Source organism: Populus alba, chromosome 15 (assembly GCF_005239225.2).
Source record: "Populus alba chromosome 15, ASM523922v2, whole genome shotgun sequence".
NCBI classification, from domain to species: Eukaryota; Viridiplantae; Streptophyta; class Magnoliopsida; order Malpighiales; family Salicaceae; genus Populus; species Populus alba.
This window is the reverse complement of record NC_133298.1, coordinates 11,684,255-11,705,649: the sequence shown is the minus strand read 5'-3', so window position 1 is coordinate 11,705,649 and position 21,395 is coordinate 11,684,255. Positions and strand designations below refer to the sequence as shown.

General features: G+C 33.8%; 1 pseudogene; it reads left to right on the top strand.

Annotated features, from left to right (window-relative positions):
• The first annotated feature begins 885 nt into the window (after window positions 1–885).
• On the top strand, window positions 886–19,578 carry LOC140954613 (uncharacterized; annotated as a pseudogene).
• Window positions 19,579–21,395: the final 1,817 nt, after the last annotated feature.

Genomic DNA, 21,395 nt, shown 5'->3' with positions numbered 1-21,395 from the left:
CTAGGTGAAACATTTTATCAATGTTAGGATCGAGACTTGTTTAATACTTGCCCTCATCATGGTTTTGAAACATGGAGATTGGTTTCACAATTTTATGAAGGGTTAACACCTAAAGATAGGCAAATGGTTGAATTGATGTGCAATGGAACTTTTGAAGATAAAGACCCTAATGAAGCAATAAAGTACCTAGACTTGCTAGCTAAAAATGCGCAAAATTGGGATACTACAGGCACTTATGAGGCACTAAGTAAAACACAACCTCATACATCTAGTGGAGGTATGTATAACCTTAGGGAAGATCATGACCTCCAAGCCAAGTTTGCATCTTTAGCTAGAAAAGTCGGGGCACTAGAATTGAAAAAGAGTGGTCAATTAAAATCTGTTCAAGACATTGTGTGTCAAATTTGTGAAACAAATGAACATGCAACCAATGAATATCCAACTTTGCCTTCTTTCAAGGAATGCCTCTATGAACAAGCCCATGCTTTAAACAATTTCCAAAGGCCCAATCATAACCCATACTCGCAAACATACAACCTTGGTTAGAGAAACCACCCAAATTTAGGTTGGAAGAGTGATAATAATAATGCACAAACTTTACAGCCACCATTTCAAGCACACCATAATTTTCAAAATTCTCATGGATATGCACCTCCTTATGCTCCACCTCCTAGAAGAAATCTTGAGGAAACATTGCATGCATTCATTGAAAAGCAAGAGGCAATCAACACTCAGCTTGCTCAAGGCATGACATATTTTAAAGATACTTTTGCAAAGTTAACACCTGCTCTCAGTTTCCAAGAGAAAGGTAAGTTTCCTTCTCAACCACAACAAAATCTAAAAGGGCAATACAATGCAAATGCAAGTAGTTCCGGAAGCCAACACATGGATCAAGTCAAATCAGTCATCACTCTTCGCAGTGGTAAAGGTTATTGAAAAACCCACTCTTGAACCTTGTGAGAAAGATGATGAGTCAATCTCTGAGGGTAAGGAAGGGGTTGAATCTGAACATTGTAAAGAAAAGACTAATTCTCCACCAGCACTTCCATTTCCTCATGCCATTACCAAACAAAGAAAAGTCAATCACAATTCTAAAATCCTTAAAACTTTCAAAAGGTAAGGATCAATATACCTTTGTTGGATGCTATTAAACATGTACCTTCCTATGCTAAATTTTTGAAAGATCTGTGTGCACTATGAAGAGAAAACTGAATGTGAAAAAGAAAGCATTTTTAGTCGAACAAGTAAGTGCTATTCTTTAGAACAACAATGCTTTGAAATATAAAGACCCTGGTTGTCCTACAATTTCTTGCTTTATTGGAGAACATAAAATTGAAAGAGCTTTACTTGATCTTGGAGCTAGTGTGAATTTACTTCCATATTTAGTCTTTCAGATTCTTAATCTAGGTGAGTTAAAACCAACTTCTGTAACTCTTTTACTTGCTGATAGATCTGTTAAAGTGCCTAGAGAAATAGTTGAAGATGTGTTAGTACAAGTTGATAAATTCATTTACCTTGTAGATTTTATTGTCTTGGATACACAACATATTGAAGCATGTAATTCAATTCCTGTTATTTTAGGACGTCCATTTCTTGCAACTTCTAATGCATTGATTAATTGTAGGAATGGACTAATGAAGCTATCATTTGGAAACATGACATTGGAGATGAATATTTTCAACATTTGCGAGCAACTTGAAGATGATAATGATTTACAAGAAGTAGATTTTATTGAAGAATTAGTTCATGATCAACCTAAATCTACTTTGAGTAAAACTGAGTTTGATGAATCTGAAGATTTGCAAATGATTTATTCTCGGGAAGAAATCATGGGTGAAAAAGGCACCGAAAATATTGATGCAGATCTTTTGTCAAGATTGACAACCGATTCAAGATCTGACATCACACCAATCGATGACTCTTTTCCTGATGAATCTTTATTTTCTATCTTTACAATGCCTTGGTTTGCTAATATTATTAATTTTCTTGTTTCAGGACAATTTCTAGCTCATTGGCGTACCCAAGACAAAAGAAAGTTCTTGAATGAAGTGAAGAACTTTTATTGGGATGACCCTTATTTATTTAAATATTGTCCTAATCAAATATTTGAAGATGTATTCCTAACAATGAGGTAGGTAGTGTCATTAAATTTTGTCATTCTGAGGCATGTGAGGTCATTTCTCATCAAGAAAGACAACTACAAAAATCTTACAAAGTGGATTTTACTGGCCCACTATGTTCAAAGACTCACATGCATTCTGCAAGACTTGTGGAAATTGTCAAAAGTTAGGATCTATTTCACAACGTCACATGATGACTTTAAATCATATTCTTGTCATTGAGATCTTTGACTGTTAGGGTATAGATTCCATGGGTCCATTTCCTCCATCATTTGGTTTCTTGTACATATTAGTCGCAGTAGAGGATAAAGGCAATTACAAGTCGAAACAATGATAAAGTTTTTAAAAGAAAATATTTTAACTCGATTTGGAATCCCTCGAGTCATGATAAGTGATGGTGGAACACATTTCTGCAACAAGCCATTTGAGTCTTTAATGAAGAAATATGAAATCAAACACAAAGTTGCCACCCCTTATCACCCTCAAACAAGTGGACAGGTAGAACTTGCTAATAGGGAGATTAAACAGATCTTGGAGAAAAAAATGAACCCTAATCGGAAAGACTAGTCTTTAAGACTTAATAATGAACTTTGAGCTTATAGAACTACTTATAAAACATCATTAGGCATGTCACCTTATAGACTAGTCTATGAAAAACCTTGTCACTTGCCTGTGGAACTTGAACATAAAGCTTATTGAGCTATTAAAGTTTTCAATTCAAATCTTGATGATGTTAGTCAGCTGCAAAAATTACAAATAAATGAGCTTGAGGAAATAAGAAATGATGCATATGAAAATTCAAGAATTCATAAAGTAAGAATCAAAGAGTTTCATGACAAGAAAATATTAAGAAAAACATTCAATGTTGGTTAAAAAGTCTTTATTTATAATTCTCAACTCCATTTATTTCCTGAAAAACTAAGATCAAGATGGAGTGGTCCTTTTATTGTGAAACATGTGTATCCATATGGGGCCTGTGATATCGAGAATCCAAAGAATGGTAATGTTTTCAAGGTAAATGGACATCATTTGAAATTTTATTTTGACAATTTTTCAGTTGAAAACAACTCTATTGAATTGGGTGATCTTGTATATAAAGTTTGATTTTTTTTTTCTCACGTTGTTTTTATGTTTCTTTTTTTTATGTGACTTTTGTTTTGCTAGTCTCTCTCACCCCGGTCAAATGGCAGATAATGGTACTCCATGACTCTTAAGTCGGTTCTTTTAATTTCCCATGATAACTAATATTTGTGTATATATTTTTGTAATTCTTTGCATCTTGTCTCAAATTCTCATTTAAAAATGGACACTACTCTTGAAAAATTGAAAAAGTATTTTCCTGCTTTGCCTCAGAATGTGATTACAAAAATTTACCATGCTAGATGTGCAAGATTGAGGTTGTTAATGAACCATGGAATTCCTGAAGATATTCGTTGGCTAATTGAAGCAAATGTTTGATTATCAGGTGAGTCCTCCAATTCTTTCATTTCATATATGCTTGGAATAGGTAAAAGCACTTTTGCGAAGAAACGTTGTGCAAAACGACTGAAAGTCCGTCATAGATGTGCCAGATGGACTTGTAATGCAACATGTTGTTCTTTAGGAATGGTATCTGTAAACCATAAAGATAGAATACAATTCATTCAAGATGGCCTGAGTAAAGGGTCTTTAGATAATCTTCTATTAACTCTTGAGATGCACCCTAGTGGAGATGTGCATCGTGCAATTCATGATTTATGGCCATAATTCATGTTTGCCAGTTTTTAAGAAAACTGGATGGGAAGCCTATCCTCGACCCATAGAAGGCGTTAAGCCCTTCTTGGACGTAAAACCAAGGAAAGATGTGAGCCACAGTCACAACTACCTGTATATACATAAGCTTTTTTTTTTTAAAAATAAATAAATAGAGAGAGAGAGAGAGAGTACAACTAGCCTACATATAGGTGGTATGATTGCATTTTCAATTTCTCATCTATAAATTCTTCTCTTCCTTCCCTTTATTTCTACTTAACCCATACATTCATCAAATATAGAAGTGTGTAGAAATGGCAAGTTCCTCAAGTCATCACATAAGAAATATTTGTGTTTTCGGTGGATCCAATCTTGGGAAAGAAAAAGAGTTTTTAGAATCAGTAAATCATTTTGGTTAGGTACTAGCTGAGCGAAAGATTCATTTAGTGTATGGAGAAGGCAACCTTGGGTTAGTGGTGGGAGTGTCAAGAGCTGTATTTTTAGGTGGTAGTCAAGTTTTGGGGATTGTCCCCAAAGCTTTAGCATAAGGAGACATCATTGGAAAAACAATTGGAGAGGAACTACAGGTCCCCACAATGTCTAATCGAATGAATGCACTGTTTAACCATATTGACGCCTTCATTGCCTTACCAGGTGGTCTGGGCACATTGGAAGAGATCTTTCATATTTTCTCTTGGGCCCAACTACAGATTCACCATAAACTTATAGGTCTGTTAAAAGTTAATGGTTTTTATGATAAGTTGTTGCCTTTTCTTGATCATGCTGTGGAACAGGAATTTCTAACATCTTCGGCACAAAAAATCATAATCTTTGCTACTACTACTGAACAATTGATTGACCAACTACAATCTCTCATCCCTGTAATTGATCCCTCCATGAGTCAACTAAGGAAAGCTATAAAAAGCTTAGATTAGATTTGAGCCTTCATTTGTAAAAAATTTGTGTCTTTTGGTTTTATTATTGTGTTTTGTTGTTTCTTATATTTGTTTAAGTGTGTTTCAGGTTTGTCAGTGTTTGCTATTTCAGGTGATGTCTTTTATACTCTATCTTTCTACCTTAGGACATTGAGGACAATGTCTCATTTTGATTGGGGGGAAAGGGTAGTAGTTAATATATTATTTTTTTAAAAAAACTAACTGTGTTTTTCTATTTCATAAACTATTTGCAAAACTATTTTTACTAGGATGACAGAGTAAAATGAGTTCTTTTGTTAAAGTGACTTTTGAGACGCATCTTACTAAACATTCTTAACAAGGTCTATTAGAGTACTTCTTGAAATATTCAGGTTTACAAACTCTCGTATTGTTATCACTTGATTCTGCTCATATGCTCATATGCTCATTTAACAAGTATTCTTAAATCTTTATTTTCACACACACACACACACACACACACTTTAACATATGATTGTGGGTTGCACATTGGATTATTACATTATTTATGTTCTTTTGTTAAAGGTAACAACTAAGGGAAAGAGATAGTATATAATTTGCAAAAAAAAAAAAAAAAAAAAACAAAATAATGATAATAAAAATGTAGATAAGTTTGGTTTTGTAGCCTTCCTAACCTAAGAAATTAAGCCAACTAACTTGGGAGCTATTGGCCCAATGCTTGTTACATGGGGTTGAGGAGAAAAGCTTAAGGGAATCAAACATTGCACTATTTACGTATCAGTATCTGCAACCTGAGTTACTAAGCTTGTAGGGGTGTCTCAAAACCTAATGCTCTAAAATCAACTGGTCTAGGAGTCATTAGCCGAAAGCTCGTTACATGGGTTAAAGATGCACTGTGTTTTAAGTTATATGTATATATATTCAAAAAGAAGAAGAAGATAATAATCCCAACCCAAGGAAGTTAACCTTAAACATTAGAACAAAATTTTTTTTTCTTTCCAAATAAAGCCCCATAACTATATGTTGATATTTTGAGCACAAAAGAAAGGTTTATTAATATCTTGTTTAAGAGGTATTGAGCAGATATTGAATTTAATGAGAGTTTGTTTATCTGGATAGATTAATGGAAGTTGAATGATGAATGCCTTGCTTTGTGGAATTTGCAAATTGTTTTTCTATTTTAAAGCTTTGATTACTAAGGACTAGTAATAAGCTGGTTGGGGGGGTGTAAGTAGTACTTAAAATTGCATTTTTATCAAGGTTTTATATCATAATTTTGCATTTGAAGTATCAATAACTCCTTACCTAAAGCATGTTTTATAATAACATACCTAATAATATAAGATACCTTTAATTTATAGTAAATGTTCATCTTAAATGCAGGCCTATCACATAAATAAAAGGATTGATTGATGAGTTTAAGTATTGAAATTCAAAGGACAAAGAGAGGGCCAAACTTAGAAAAGAGATGTTGGTGTAGTCCAAACTGGAACACTGTTCGGTAATTGGGTCATATCTTGAGTTCTAGATGTCTAAATGACCTCAATTTTTTGGACAAAATCGGTAAGACATAGGAGTCCAAGATTTAAAAAGGCTGTTTTCAAGTCCAAATTATATCAACAACAGAGAAGTTTGAATCAGTCTTGTAGCCCAGACATTATTCAGTGTTCAACCCATATCTCGAGTTATAGAAGTCCAAATGACCTCAATTTTTTTCTTGGAAAGATAAGACAATTTGGTATAACTTTCATGAGTACAGGTGGTTCCAGTTCTGATGCTAGCAATGACGTTTTATTCAGACAAGAAGATAAGGATTTTCACCAAATCAAGAGGTGGCCAATTATGTTTAGGCATCTTGGTTTTCATATCAAGATCATGCTCATTATTTCTTTCTTATATTTTTGTAATGTTTAAGTTTTATTTTATGTTATATTTTCCTTAATCTCTTGTTGATGCTTTTCATTTCCCTTACAATACTTATGTTCTTATGTTGTTTATTTATGTTTATCTTCTTCATTATGTTTAGCTAAGTTTATTATGTCAAGGTGAAAAGGTTTCTCTAATGGTGTTAAAATATGTATAATATAAACTCAACATGGACTTCAATGTTTATATCCAAGAAAGTTTGTTATTAACATATTTTATCTTTTTATCTTACTAATTCTTAATACCTTACTTGTTAAATGGTTAATCTAGATTTGAGTTATATAACACTTGGTACAACAAATGCTTGACACTTTCATAGCCAACCATAGGATATAACCTACACATGTGCTATGAAAGGAACTTAATTTGTTGTTAACATAAGTTAGCATCATGAATTCCTGACAATATTTAAAGGTTTGGTGTTACTTAAATAAGATAATTAATATTATCATGTTAATAATTTATAATGAATTATTAAGGATAAATCATCCGATTGTAACCTTCTTTGTGTGTGGTTTCCAGTTGATTAATAAAAAGAGTTTATACTATATTTATTTATAATACTATTAGTGGATCCTCTAACCTTGATAATTGTTTTATCATTGTTTAATCCTTACATTAATATCCCATAAAATTCTCATAAACTCTTTGTTTTATTAAATATATATATTATTTTTAATTTATATAGTTCACCTTCTTGTGGTTTGACCCTGTTCTTGTCAGGTTACTTATTACTTCGATACTCCTACACTTGGGAGAAGACATCAACTCTTTGATTATGTCAAATACCATTATAACACCTCTCCCCCAAAACTTGGAAGGGGATGTCGACACTAATGAATTTTCATTTGTGTCATTAGTCGCCCATATCGGGACTGGCTAATCAAGTTTGTTTTAAAAGCCAACATCAATGCCACTGATTGATGTTGTTTTTCAAACCCGAAATAGCCAATCAGATTTTTCTTTCCATTATACCTTGGAATATTTCTAGAAATGCTGATGTCAAGATTCATGACATCATTAGCTTTCACTTTAGGAATAGCTAATCAAGTTTCATGTGATTATTGATATCGACATCACCAATTGATATCATTAACTATTCTCATCGAATAGTTAATCAAGTTCAATATCCCTCATTTTGAAGGATGATTATGCCAATGTTAGTAAACCTTACTAACATCATTAACCTTCGCATTCGGGACCATCTAATCAAGTTCGAGGAATGATCATCAACAAAGTCCATTAATGTAATCCATATTCTTAAATCAATCAAGTACTTAAATTCATTTTAGTTTCTCATTTATTTCACTTTATCCTTGTAACTACCTGGCTTTTTCATAGCAAAAAAGAATTAGTGGAATTTTTTTTTGTAAGTTGTTAGGTTCTTGATGCTTTTCACAATATCATTTTGTGAATTTATAAATGCATTCCATTCATTAGCAAGGCACAACCTACACAGGGTAATGTAAATCAACATCCTATAAAACTGACAACACACATTATCACAAAGATATTTACGGTGTATCGTAACAAAATTCATCTATTAGTATAGTGTAATATTCATGTGATTTTACATTACAACATTCTCATAAAAGAGAATTCACATACATACATTCACCACGCCATATTTACAAAATCGTACTTTCATATTTGTATTCCAACATGATTTTCGATACAAGTCTTTACAACAATACTGAATGGAAAATATTCAACTAGTTCATTCATACTTATCAAATACATAACACTTAATCATCAAACACAACTCGGTCATCCATCTTAGTTGCCATTAGCCGAAGCTAATCATTAATCATAACTCGGTCATCCATTTAGGATAGCATTAGCCGAAGCTAATCATTGAACTCAACTTGACCATCCATCATGGATGCCATTAGTTGTAGCTAATCATTAATCACAACCCGGTCATCCATCTCGGATGCCATATACGAAGCTAATTATTGAACACAACCCGGTTTAATCATTTCGAATGCCATTAGCCGCGACTAATCATTAACTCAATCAACATTTCATAATCGGTTTAACATTTGTTAATAACTCAATTTCATCAACAACTTAAACTCCATTTCATAATCAGTCTACCATTCATCAACAACTCAATGAACATTTCATAATCGGTTTAATATTCATCAATAACTCAATTTTAGCAACAACTCAAACACTATTTCATAATCGGTCTACCATTTATCAACAACTCAAACTACATTTATAACCACTCTACCATTAATCAACAACTCAATTAACATTTCATAATCGATTTAATATCATCAACAACTCAACATCATCAACTCAATCAACATTTCATAGTCAGTTAAACATTCATCATAACATAATAATATATCATCTTCAAATAAGTTATTTCAGAATATTTACATTATATAGGAAAAAGGTGGAAACCACCTACCTGTTCCTCCTGTAGGGTGTCCTTGCCTAGTTTTAGGTCCAATCCTGGTCGTACCACATACACACATCAATGATCACAAATCATGTGTTCCACATATTACACATTTGCAATCGATAATCACATAACTCGTCACCATACATATTTTAAAAATACCTATATTCACAATCATGTGTTCCATATATTGCACAACCATATAATGAAATCATTACAAGCATTTAAGTCAATTCTGTTATGGAGGTCTGTTGCAAAACATCTACAGCGAAAGCTGGTTCATTGGTGGTACATAATTTGGCAGTGAAAACTGATTCGCTGCTGCCACAGGATTCGATAACAAAAACTGATGCGCTGGTGTCCCGTTTTCGGTAGAAATCACCAATGCGCATAGGCTACTATTGACATAGAAATTGTTGATGAAAACTAAGTCGTTGCCGACTAAGAAATCATCAACGCAACACAATTTCACAGTTGATGTTGAAATCGTTAGCGTATACGGTTTATGGCAGACATAGAAATTATTGACGAAACTAAGTCGTTGTCGACTCAGAAATCGTCAATGCAACACAGTTTCACACGTGACACTAAAATCATCAATGCATATGGTTTATGACCAACACAGAAATGGTTGATGAAACTAAGTCGCTACAGACTCAAAAATCATCAACATAACATAATTTCACAACTAATGCTGAAAATGCTAGCACATATGGTTTACGGCTGATGCAAAAATCATTTACGAAAACTGAGTCGCTGCCAAATTAGAAATTGTCATCACAACACAGTTTCATAGCTGACACTAAAATCATTAGTGTATATGGTTTACGGCAGACATTAAAATTATTAATGAAACTGAGTTGCTGTCGACCCAGGAATCATCAACACAACCCTTATCATTGCTGATTTAGAATTTGGCAGCAGTGATGAAGTCATTTATGGTTTCACTTCTCTTGTTTGGCCAAGCATAAGGCTTACACTAGGCTTCCCTATACCAATGTTTCTCACCCTAAGAGGACATAGAACCTCTACCAAATATCAACACATGTTTATTTAGCAAGGTTTTCCCAATTCATTCCTTTCAATATCGGCATTTAGCATTACTACTACCATGCATTCTCACATTAAAATTTGTATCATGGCAATGTATCAATACAAGTGATAATAATTCTACAACACATAAAGATTCTATTTCATTTTTTATCACAAGTATAATAATAAAATCATGCTGCAAACTATTTCCATCTCAACATTTAAGCAAGAAAATCGATATCATTTCGATTCCAGCACACAAATGTTCATAGAAATCTAGCAGAATCACACAAATTCTAGCATGAACATCCACATACATTTCGATTCCAGCACATAAAATGCTCTTAGAAATCTAACAGAATCACAGTTTATGAATTGAATCATTTCTTTACACATTTCATGTAAGTTCTTCCAGCATATGTAAAAAATCAAAGCATTAATCATACACATGCATTCTATTTTAGTTTGAGTATGATCTTAGGAGTTCAACAATGTCATTTTCATTCATTTCATCATATAACACATTATGTCCAGCCTTTCAGTTATGGTCGATCATCCTTCCAAGTTTATGCATTCAAAATTTGTTAATTTGCTTGATAAAAGTTTTGGAATTAGGCCTTGTCTTCAATCCCCATTCATCCTAATTTTTCCCTTTATCCCCTTTTAGTTACGAGTTCAAGAACCCTAGCTACCCTCTTAGGTTTCCTTAAGTTTTTCTATCTAGGATTTCTTGGGAATAATTAAGGAGGAGATGTTCCTCCCTTACCTTATGATTTTGGGTAGTCCTAGAGTAAGGTTTTGGTGGTTTGTTCTTCACCTCCTGTTTGGTTTCTTCCCTCTTTTCTCCAACTACACTACCGACCTCCTACACTCTCATTTCCTCCATGGTTTCAACTATTTATGTCTTCTCTAACTTTGCTATCTCTCTAGTGTTTAAGAAGGGTGCATGCAATTGTAGTTGTGGGGTTTTTCTTTGGGAAAGAGGGAGGAAGGTTGCTGCAGTGATCTGGTCGGTTTTTGGAAGAGGAAGAAAAGTAAAAACTTGCAGTTGAACACATGCAGCAATTGCACCTGTTTTTAGAAAGAGGAAGGGTCACCTTCACTCTCTCCTTCCATTTATGCCCCCTCTTAATAAGGTGGGGGTGTTTGAGTGATGGTTTAAATATGTTCTTGTTCCTTCTTGGGTTATTTCAAAACCAGTTTCCCCTCTTTTCACAACTCCTTAAGGCAGGCCGGTTTACTCCCCTAAACTTTTACTTAGTATGTGCCGACCTTTTACTTAAATTTATGTCGAGTATTACAACCAAAGACTAAATTTTTTGTTAGGTTTTACACCATGACTGACAGATGGATTCGTTAGCGCACATAACTACTTTTGACTTAGAAATCAGCAATGAAAAATGTGTCTCTGTCGATTTAAAAATGGACAACAAAACTATGCCACTATAGATTAAAATCAGCAATGAAAACTGTGCTGCTATCGATTTCAGAAATTGGCAACGATGGTGGAGTTGTTTTTTACTTTACTTACTTTTTTTTATGTTTACAATCCTTTCTCTTTATGGTTTCACCCATATATGCAAAAACCAAGAATTTAACAAGTTAGCAAAAACAATGTTATGTAAAAAGTGTAGGTATAGAACACCTACCTATTTTAGAAGTTTAGCTTGAGCTTATTTGTTGTTGTTATACCCCTCCCACGGTCCCTTCTTAAGCTCCTAAGAATTTGGGTCCCCCTTCAAATGCTTCTCCTATATTCCAATATAACATCATGAATCAATATTCAAATCTTCCCGATTTATTCATATTATTCATAAATTCACAAAATCAAATATTTTCGTAAACAATTTCCATGGATATATTTCATTTTCTTACTTGTAATTAAAATTTATTTACATTAGAATTTATTTACACAAACATTAAATGTCCAATTAACTCGATTCTTCATCAATGATTTTCAATTTTAGAAAGACATGACTTTTCGTTATCGATTTTTTTCTAGTGTCCAAAGACATGAATTCTCGTCACCGATTTTCTAATGTCCCAAGACATTTAATCTATCACCAAACAATGTAATTTAGCTTAAATTTCAGCAATGACAACACATGCCAAAATTTTCCAAAGCACACTCAAAATGATTCCTTATATCATAATTCAATTTACAACATCCCTTACCATGATTTCTTCATCAAAACATGCAATTTTCCAAACATTTCAGCACCTATTTAACTAACATGGCCAGTGACAATGGGGTTTACTTTTCCGAAGTTAGTTTTAATTTATCCCAAATTACTTTCCAATATCATGTTTTCCATACTAACACAACCAAAGTATTAATCAATCACTATTTTTTTTATAGAATTTAACTATACCCATCACTTATCAACACATCAAATATGATTCAAACACAACACAAACATTTCTCAAACACTTCCTCATCATTAAACCCAAACATACTTTTTATGCTAAACATCAAATTCTCATTCAATATTTCTCAAACCAAACTTAAAACATTATTATGTAAACTTAGAATTAAATAAATCCAAATGGTGACATTATACATCATCAGCATTAGAATAACATATCCCAAATTAAACGGTTAAAGCTCTCTATATCAAACCAATACCGAATTGACCTGAAAATTGGAGAACTACTGTTCAGGAAGTATAATTTCTGGTAGGATTGTTTGATTCTAATCTTACCCATTTAGAATTTATAGAACATCTAGATGAACAACATATCCAAGATTTGGACCAATCCAATTATGGAAAGATAAGATAACGACCGAAAAACGAGACTCTATTGAAGGGTGCTTTTCTAGAAAAATTGGAGATCTACTGTTCGGGAAGTACAATTTCTAGTAAGAGTGTTTGATTCTGATATTACCCATTTAGAATTTATAGAACATCTAGATGAACAACATATTCAAGATCTAGACCAATCCAATAAAGGAAAGATGAGATAACGATTGACAAACGAGACTAGCTTGAAGGGTGCTTTTCTAGAAAAATTGGAGACCTACTATTCAGGAAGTATAATTTCTGGTAGGAGTGTTTGTTTATGATCTTACCCATTTAGAATTTATAGAACATCTAGATGAATAACATATCCAAGATCTAGACCAATCCAATAGGGGAAAGATGAGATAATGACAGACAATCCCTCTGATCAAGATGTAAGCGACATTGACCATAATAATATAACAAAAAATCATCTCAATCCAACGGTGGAAAGCCAAGATATGGTTGGTGAAGTTCCTGCCTTGTTGCCATCCCAAAACCCATGGTTTATAATTAATTTATTCCTTTTATTTGCTGCTAATCAAGCCATTATCATGCAAATAACCTCAAAATTCACAAGAACAAATATTCCCATATAATATTTATATGAACCTTATAATTTTAAACTTGGAGGTTTTCTTCTCCTCATGCAAGAACAAGAGAGAACAACAAAATTACTTATGGATATGTTCCTTAACTTTGCTACTTTAACTTATTTCAGTGAATTATTGCAAAAATCTATAAAAATCATGTCCTCCTCTTTCAATTTCCAGCTTCTTCTTTTTATTGTTCTCTAACTCTCTAACTCTCTAAGTTTAGTCACTTAATTTATTTTCTTGGATATAATCTTCCCAAAGAACACTTTTTTTATTTATTTATCTTGAAGAAAAGGAGAGAAGATGAAGCAAATGGGAGAAGAAATGGTCTCCCTCATGTTTTCATTTTACACAAGACATGGATATCTTTAAAGGAGGAGAAGAGAATATTTGTTTTGATAAAATTACCAAAAGTCCTTATTAATTTCTCGTATGTCATCTTCTTTAATTTACTTGATTTTTAGCACTCTCACAAAACCTTTCCAAACTCCGATTGACATTCAATTTTCACCTAAGATAAAACAATGAGTTTGGAGATTTATTATAAAATTTTAGTTTGGTCCAACGATCAAATTCAAATATATCATTGATACCGTAAAACTAGACAGTCAGTGTCTTTCATGCCAAAATCCGAATTTCATACATTAATTTATTTACTTAGAACATCTTGAAATTTCCCTTTAATTTATATTCATTAAATTCAATATTACCCCATTGATCACTAATTTGTCAAAATAAGTTTTTTAACTGGTGTTTACATATCTTCTTATTTTTCTTATTCTTTTAACCATTGAAACTCGTCACTGGTTTTGCCAATGTCGAGTTTTAAACTAAAAATCATAACCCTCCTTTCAAATTAAACAATACCTTTAAATTTATTTATGGAGATCATTCTCTCTCTTACATGACATATTTATTATCATTCCTACTATTTATTCTTTTCTTTCATACCAAATCTTACTCATCAAGATCTTATTACTTCAATCCTATATTTTTTTCATGGGGGTTTACACATATTGTCACTATTTAGGGAGCTGCTACCTATTATCATGATCACTAGAAAACCTATAGTCTTCAAGAGTCTAGGTAAGGGGATCAATTGTGCAAGGGGAAGACGCACCACTTCTAGTACACCCTACATAAGGTAAACTACTTTGTTGATTGTTTGTTATTCTAAGTTTTTGTTTCTATTTGTTGGTCTCTGATTAGTACTTAAAAGTGTATTTTTATAAAGGTTTTATATTATCATTTTGCACTTGAAGTATCAATAACTCCTTAACTAAAGCATGTTTTATAATAACATATCTAATAATATAAGATACCTTTAATTTATGGTAAATGTTCATATTAAATGTAGGACTATCAAATAAATGAAAGGATTGATTGATGAGTTTAAGTACTGAAATTGAAAGGACAAAGAGAGGGCCAAACTTAGAAAAGAGATGTTAGTTCAGTCCAAACTGGAACACTATTCGGTAATTGGGTCATATCTAGAGCTATAGATCTCATATTTAGGTTTGCTTTATATGGATGAAAAGATAAGACATAGGCCTAAAACTTTCATGTGGAGTCCAAGATTTAAAAAGATTGTTTTCAAGTTCAAATTATGGCAACAACGGAGAAGTCTGAATTTGTCTTACAACCTAGACAATAATCAATGTTCAGCCCATATCTCGAGTTCTAGAAGTCCAAATGATCTCAATTTTTTTTCCTGGAAAGATGAGACAATTTCCTAGAACTTTCATGAGTGAAGGTGGTTCCAATTTGGACGTTATCAATGACGTTTTGTTCAAAGAAGAAGATAAGGATTGTCATCAAGTCAAGATATGGTCACCCACTCAATAATTAGTCATCAACTAAATAGTTCTAAATTTTGGCCTATGAAAGGAGGCATTTTCCATGCATTTAGGCATTTTGGTTGTTCAGATCAAGATCATACTCTTTATTTCTCTCTTTATATTTTGTAATGCTTTAGTTTTACTTTCATTATTATCATATTTATGTTTTTCATTTCCTTTCCTTTACTTAGTTAACTTGTATCTTATTCATGTTCTTATCTTGTTTATTTATGTTTCTCCTCTTCATTATGTTTAGCTAAGTTTATTATGGCAAGGTGAAAAGGTTATACTAATGCTATAAGAATAAGTATAATATAAATTCAATATGGACTTCAATGCTTATATCATAAACAACTTGTTGTTAACATGTCTTATCATTTTTATCTTATTAATTCTTGATACCTTGCTTGTTAAATAGTTAATCTAGATTTGCGTTGTATAACACTTGGTACAACAAATGCTTGGCACTTTCATAGCCCAACTATATGGTATAACCTGCACATATGCTATGAAAGGAACTTGATTTGTTGTTAACATAAGTTAGCATTATGAATTCTTGACAATATTTAAAAGTTTGGTGATATTTAAATAAGATAATTATTATGATCATGTTAACAATTTATAATGAGCTATTAATGACAAATCATCTGATTGGAGCCTCCTTTGTATGTGGTTTCCAGTTGAATAATAAAAAAAGTTTATACTATACTTGTTTGAAATACCATTAGTGGATCCTCTAATACTGATATTTGTTTTTATCATTGTTTAATCCTCATATTAATCAAAAATCTCAAAGTCTTCTTTAACTTATTATTATTATTTGTAATTTATATAGTTAACCTCCTTGTGGTTCGATCCTGGTCTTGGCGGGTTGTTTATTACTTCGACACTCCTATACTTGGGAGAAGACATCAATCTTTGGTCGTGTCAGTCTCATATAGAGTTCAAGATAGATCTCCTATCATAAAAAAAATCTATCTTGTTAGATTAAATACTAATCATTCTATGGCCCTAAGCATTTGTTTTCTGTTTTGTATTTTTAATACTAGAAGGTATGCTACACAATGTAATTTTATACCTTTAAATATTAAAGAATATAACTAAATCCTCATACTTCAAATAACAAATTAATTGTTGTGGGTTTTTTGGTATTTTGTCCAAACCCTAATGAATAATCCTAAATAGGTTACGATATCCATTTTGTATTTTTAAAACATGATAAAAATATGATTTTATATTTTTAAAAAAATATAGGTGAAAAACCTTTAGGATTTGACCATATGCATAAAAACAAAAACATATTTTTTTGTGTTTTTTTTTTCAATTAGGTTTTTTTATAAAAAAAAAAATAGGTTTTTTTTTAAATCTTTGAGAGAAATCATGTATTTTTAATACCAGATCTGTATCTTACAGTGTAAGTCTACAGTCCAATATTAAATAAAATTATTGGAAAAATGCACAAAAAACCCACAAATAATTTAAAAAAAGGCCCTTGTTTTTTTAAGAATTTATGGCTTTTTATTAGGCTTATTTAGCTAAATATTAAAATAAAAATATTAAAAACTAAAAGAAAGATACTAGGGTGTATTAGACAACACATCGCTAGTCTAAGGGCGGGGTTGGTTGGGCTGAGGCCCAAGCTTAGCCCAGCTGTTTGCGTCAATTGAACACCTAAATATTTTCTTATTTTTGGGGCGTGAATTAATTCACGTCTTGCATGGCTCATCAAAAGAAATGAAAAACAACACGTAAGTTACCGAGGAAGGAAGATTACCTGGCACTAGGGGGAGAGTTGCTGACTAGAGCTGTTGTTAATTTGTGGCTGCTCACGGTGCTAGTTTGAAGAGATAGCTGGCGTTGGCTGAAAAACTATTGTGGGAGGAGAAGCGTTGCTGTAAGGAGTAAATGGGCTATGTACTGGTCTACCTTGGCTGGTTCTATCGTGGTCACGGTGTGGAGAAGAGGAGCTTCCACTGCTTCTGTCAAGAGACGCTGCTAGTACGTGGAGGTGATGATGGCTAGATGTTGCCGCTGTTAGAGCCTGCTGGAAGGAGATGCTGGTTTTGCCGTGATGTTGAAGGAGAGGGAACACGGTCGCTGTTAGGGTTGCTCTTGAGAAGAGGTTGGGTCACGAGGTAGAGGAGAGTTGGTGTTGCGATGGAAGGAGGAGATTGCTAGCGTGGAAGAGTTGGTCATATGTGAGGAAGAGGTTGAAAAGGAAACAAGGTTGGTTGGGCAAATGAAAAGGAAAGGTTGTGTTAAGGCTGATTTTTAGCTTTCTTTTAACCTGATTTTCTCCTTTATTTTTGTAAAAAATTCACTCTTATTTATAGGAAATAAAAGAAGAACAACTAGTTTTTATTAGACAAAATTATTGGCCCAAAGTATCCTAACTATTGGCCAGAAGTCACCAACACAAGCTGTGAATTTAGGCTACAAAGGCTGATTGGGCTTTAGTCACAGTTTCAGCAGTATTTGGGGTGGCAAAATGAAGGGAATCAAGTTGAGAGTGTACTGAATCAGAGTATTAAGAAGACTTTGGAAAGCAAACAAAGGCATTCTATGACAATAGAGTATCAAAAAGGAAAGCTATATTTCAAATTAGATAAAGATACATACATGTCATATAACCCCTAAGCATTGCACAAGTGTTTTTAAAATTTTACAAGAAAAATTCACAATGAAATCAGAGTTGACAAAACTAATCCTTGAGCTATGATAGTAAGAAATCTCAATTTTAACAAAACAAAGAAAGAGCTCTCAGTAGTCAAGTGAAGAGAGATACACTCTCAGTGTAGTGAGAAAAAATGCCTTTGTGCTGCACTGCGCCGTTCATTCTCTCACTCTACACCGTTCATCTTCTTCACTTCTACACGACAGCTCCTTCCAATTCTATGGCCAAATCAAAGAAGAAATCCACAACTCTTCGGTCTGTTCAAGGGGATTTTAAGCTTCAAGCTTCGCGTCAAATTTCACTAACCCTAGAGCTCAACTTCACAGCCAATCTTCGGTTCAATCTGACTCAGGCTCTTCAGCTAAAGCCTCTCCACCTCGTACCCAAGTAATTTTTGCTGATTTTGTTACACCATCCAATGGAGCTAAAGGTTCTTCCAAAAGCAGGAGCAGAGTCATGCATACAACTCGCTCCTCTGCCCCACCGTGACAAAGGCGACTCCTTCGATGGCTTAAGGGTTGGCGCATCAGCGAGTACTAAGAGGGCTAGGTCTCCCCTTCCCATTCTAGAGTTAAATCAAGATAGGACTCCCCGGTCAAACCATATATATAGAGGACCACAATCACTAGGGTTTGCCGAAACCCCATCCAAGATTACCTCTAGTCCCTCTCTCGGCATTCCTACTAAAGCTCTAATAATCACTAAGGAGCCTAAACTAGGTACTTCTCAGTCCCCTGGTCTTGTTCATTTCCCTAATTTTACATCTTTGTCTCATGCCAATTTAAGGACACAGATGTTTCAAGCCCGGCTGATTTGGGGGAATATTGCTTAATTGGGTTTATTGCTGGAAAATTTCCTGGTTATGTATCATTATCTAACTATATTGGGAAAAACTGGGCACACCATGCAAACTTTACAATGCATGATTCTGGGTGGCTCATATTTGCATTCCCCACTAAACGTGAAATGTTGGAAATTCTGGGCGGAGGGCCATATTATGTGTTTAGCAGGCCGTTAATTCTTCAGGTCATGCCAGATTTCTTTGATTTCAAGCCATACGACACCACCAAGCTACCCATTTGGGTGAGATTCCCCAGCCTACCACTCCGGTGCTGGACCCCCTTTGCTTGTCTAAATTGGCCAGTGTAAGTGGTAAGCCAATACACTGTGATGATCATACTACTAACATAACAAGGCTATCTTATGCCCGAGTTCTTATTGAGGTTGATTTACTGGGAGATTTGCCCAGCTCTATCAACGTTGTTCTCCCCAATGGCTCAACCCTTGCTCAATAAGTTTTATATGAGTCCTTACCTCGTTTCTGCAAATCCTGCCATGTCCTGGGGCACTCTGAAACCGCTTGTTGCAAAAGCTCATCCAAGCGCAAAACAAGGCCTCAAGACATTCATGAAGACTCAGGCAGTCCTTCAGCAGACACAATGGCAGTTGAGAATCAACAACCATACAATTAAGGGCCTCTTATTGACACTCTTGTTGACCCTATGTCCACTGAAGTGGCCACCTCTGAAACTAGGAGCCTCTCCCCCCAGGCCATAAAAGATCAAAGTTTGTTGACTCCAAGCAAGCTTCCGGACCTGGAAACTATGAGGAAACTCTTCAGGTTAAAAGACATTATTTAACTAGGAGCAGAGCTAACCAAAGGATGTTCGTCCCAGTTTGCATAAACCGGGATCATCCAAGGTTCCTGTACATTGCAATTTTGACAACTTAACATCATCATTGTCAACGTAGTTGGATTGGGAATTTCATTTCATGTGCAGTTATTCTGCTAGTTTACTTTTTCTTATTTCTTTTCTCCTGGTAGTCAAGTTAGTTTTCTAGGTAATGCAGTTCCTAATTTTGTCTGATATGTTCAAGGCTTTTGCTTTTCTTATCAATTCCATGCTGGATCTGTCTTTTGGGGCTTGTTGTTTTGGCTAATGGATAGCGGTGTTGTGGTCTTGCTACTATGGCTTAGTTGCAGATTGGGTTTTGGGTTGTTTTGCTGCTCAGATCTCTAATTAGTTCATCTATATAAAGGAGTATGTTCCCTTGTCCTAATCAGGTGCTTGTCTTGGGAAGCATGTTCCCCTGCGCCTACCTTTTGGATTGTAATTTTGTTCTACAAGTTAAGCTTGCTTTGTATTTCTTTAGGGTGCATGATATATATTTTCAGGAGCTTGTTCCCTTTCTTTAAATTATATGTAAATATTATGTACTCCGCTGGCCTTCTAGCTTTGTTTTGATCTATATATTTCTTACATTGGATTAAAAAAAAATCTCAGTTTTAAACATGCAATCAAGAAAAGGAGGAGAGAAACCTTCAAGAATTCCTCTGTTTTTTGGCATTGAGGAATGTCAAACCTATAATCAAAATATTTTAGATTCAATCAAAACAATTAAGATGTCTTTGAATAGTTCTAGTTAAAGGGAATCACTGAAATCAAGATTTCAAGTTAATTGAGATGAAAACAAATGTCGTTGAGATAACAAGACTTCACCAGAAAAATGCCAATAGAATAGTTGTGAGAATAAGATTCTTCTTGTAGCTATAAAACCCTAGTTTTCGTTGAAGGGAATCGCTGAGATGCAAGATTTCAAGTCAACCGAGCTAAAAAGAGAGAGAGAGAGAGAGTTGTTGAGAAAATACATTTTCTTGCCAAACCATAAGCAGATTCTCAAGGTGAGCTTCATTTTTATCATGAAAAAAAGGTGAGAAAAAGCCCTATTACTAGAAAATTCTAAAGAAAAAAGAAAAAGATCAACCATATCATCAAGAAGAGTCTTCAGGATAGCCATGAAAAGAAAGTTCAAACCTTGTCATCAAGAAGAACAAGAAAAATCCTAGCATCAAGAAATCTGAGTTTTAGGAACCCTATAATCAGGAATCTCAATTTTCAACTCACAATCATAATGTTTTGGATTTAGTCAGAATAGTTAAGATACCTTGGGAAGGTTCTAATTGAAGGGAATTGCTGAGATTCATGATTTTAGGTTAATTGGGTTGAAAACATGAGACACTAAGATGACATGACTCTACTAGAAAAGAGTTGCACATGAGAATAACCATGAGAATATGGCTCTCCTAGTAGCAGCAAGATTTTGGTTATAGTTAAAAGGAATTGTCAGATTGGGATTTAAGGTTAACCGACCTGTAGACAATGATTTTGGTTCTGGTTAAAGGGATTCAACATATTGAGATTTTAGGTTCACCTAATTATAAACAAAGATTTTGGTTGTAGTCAAAGTGCATTGATGGATTGGGATTTCAGGTTAACTAAGTTGTAGACAAAGATTGTGATTTTGATTTAGATTAAAAAGGGTAGCTAGATTGGGATTTCAAGTTAATCAAGTTGTAGATAGAGATTTTGGTT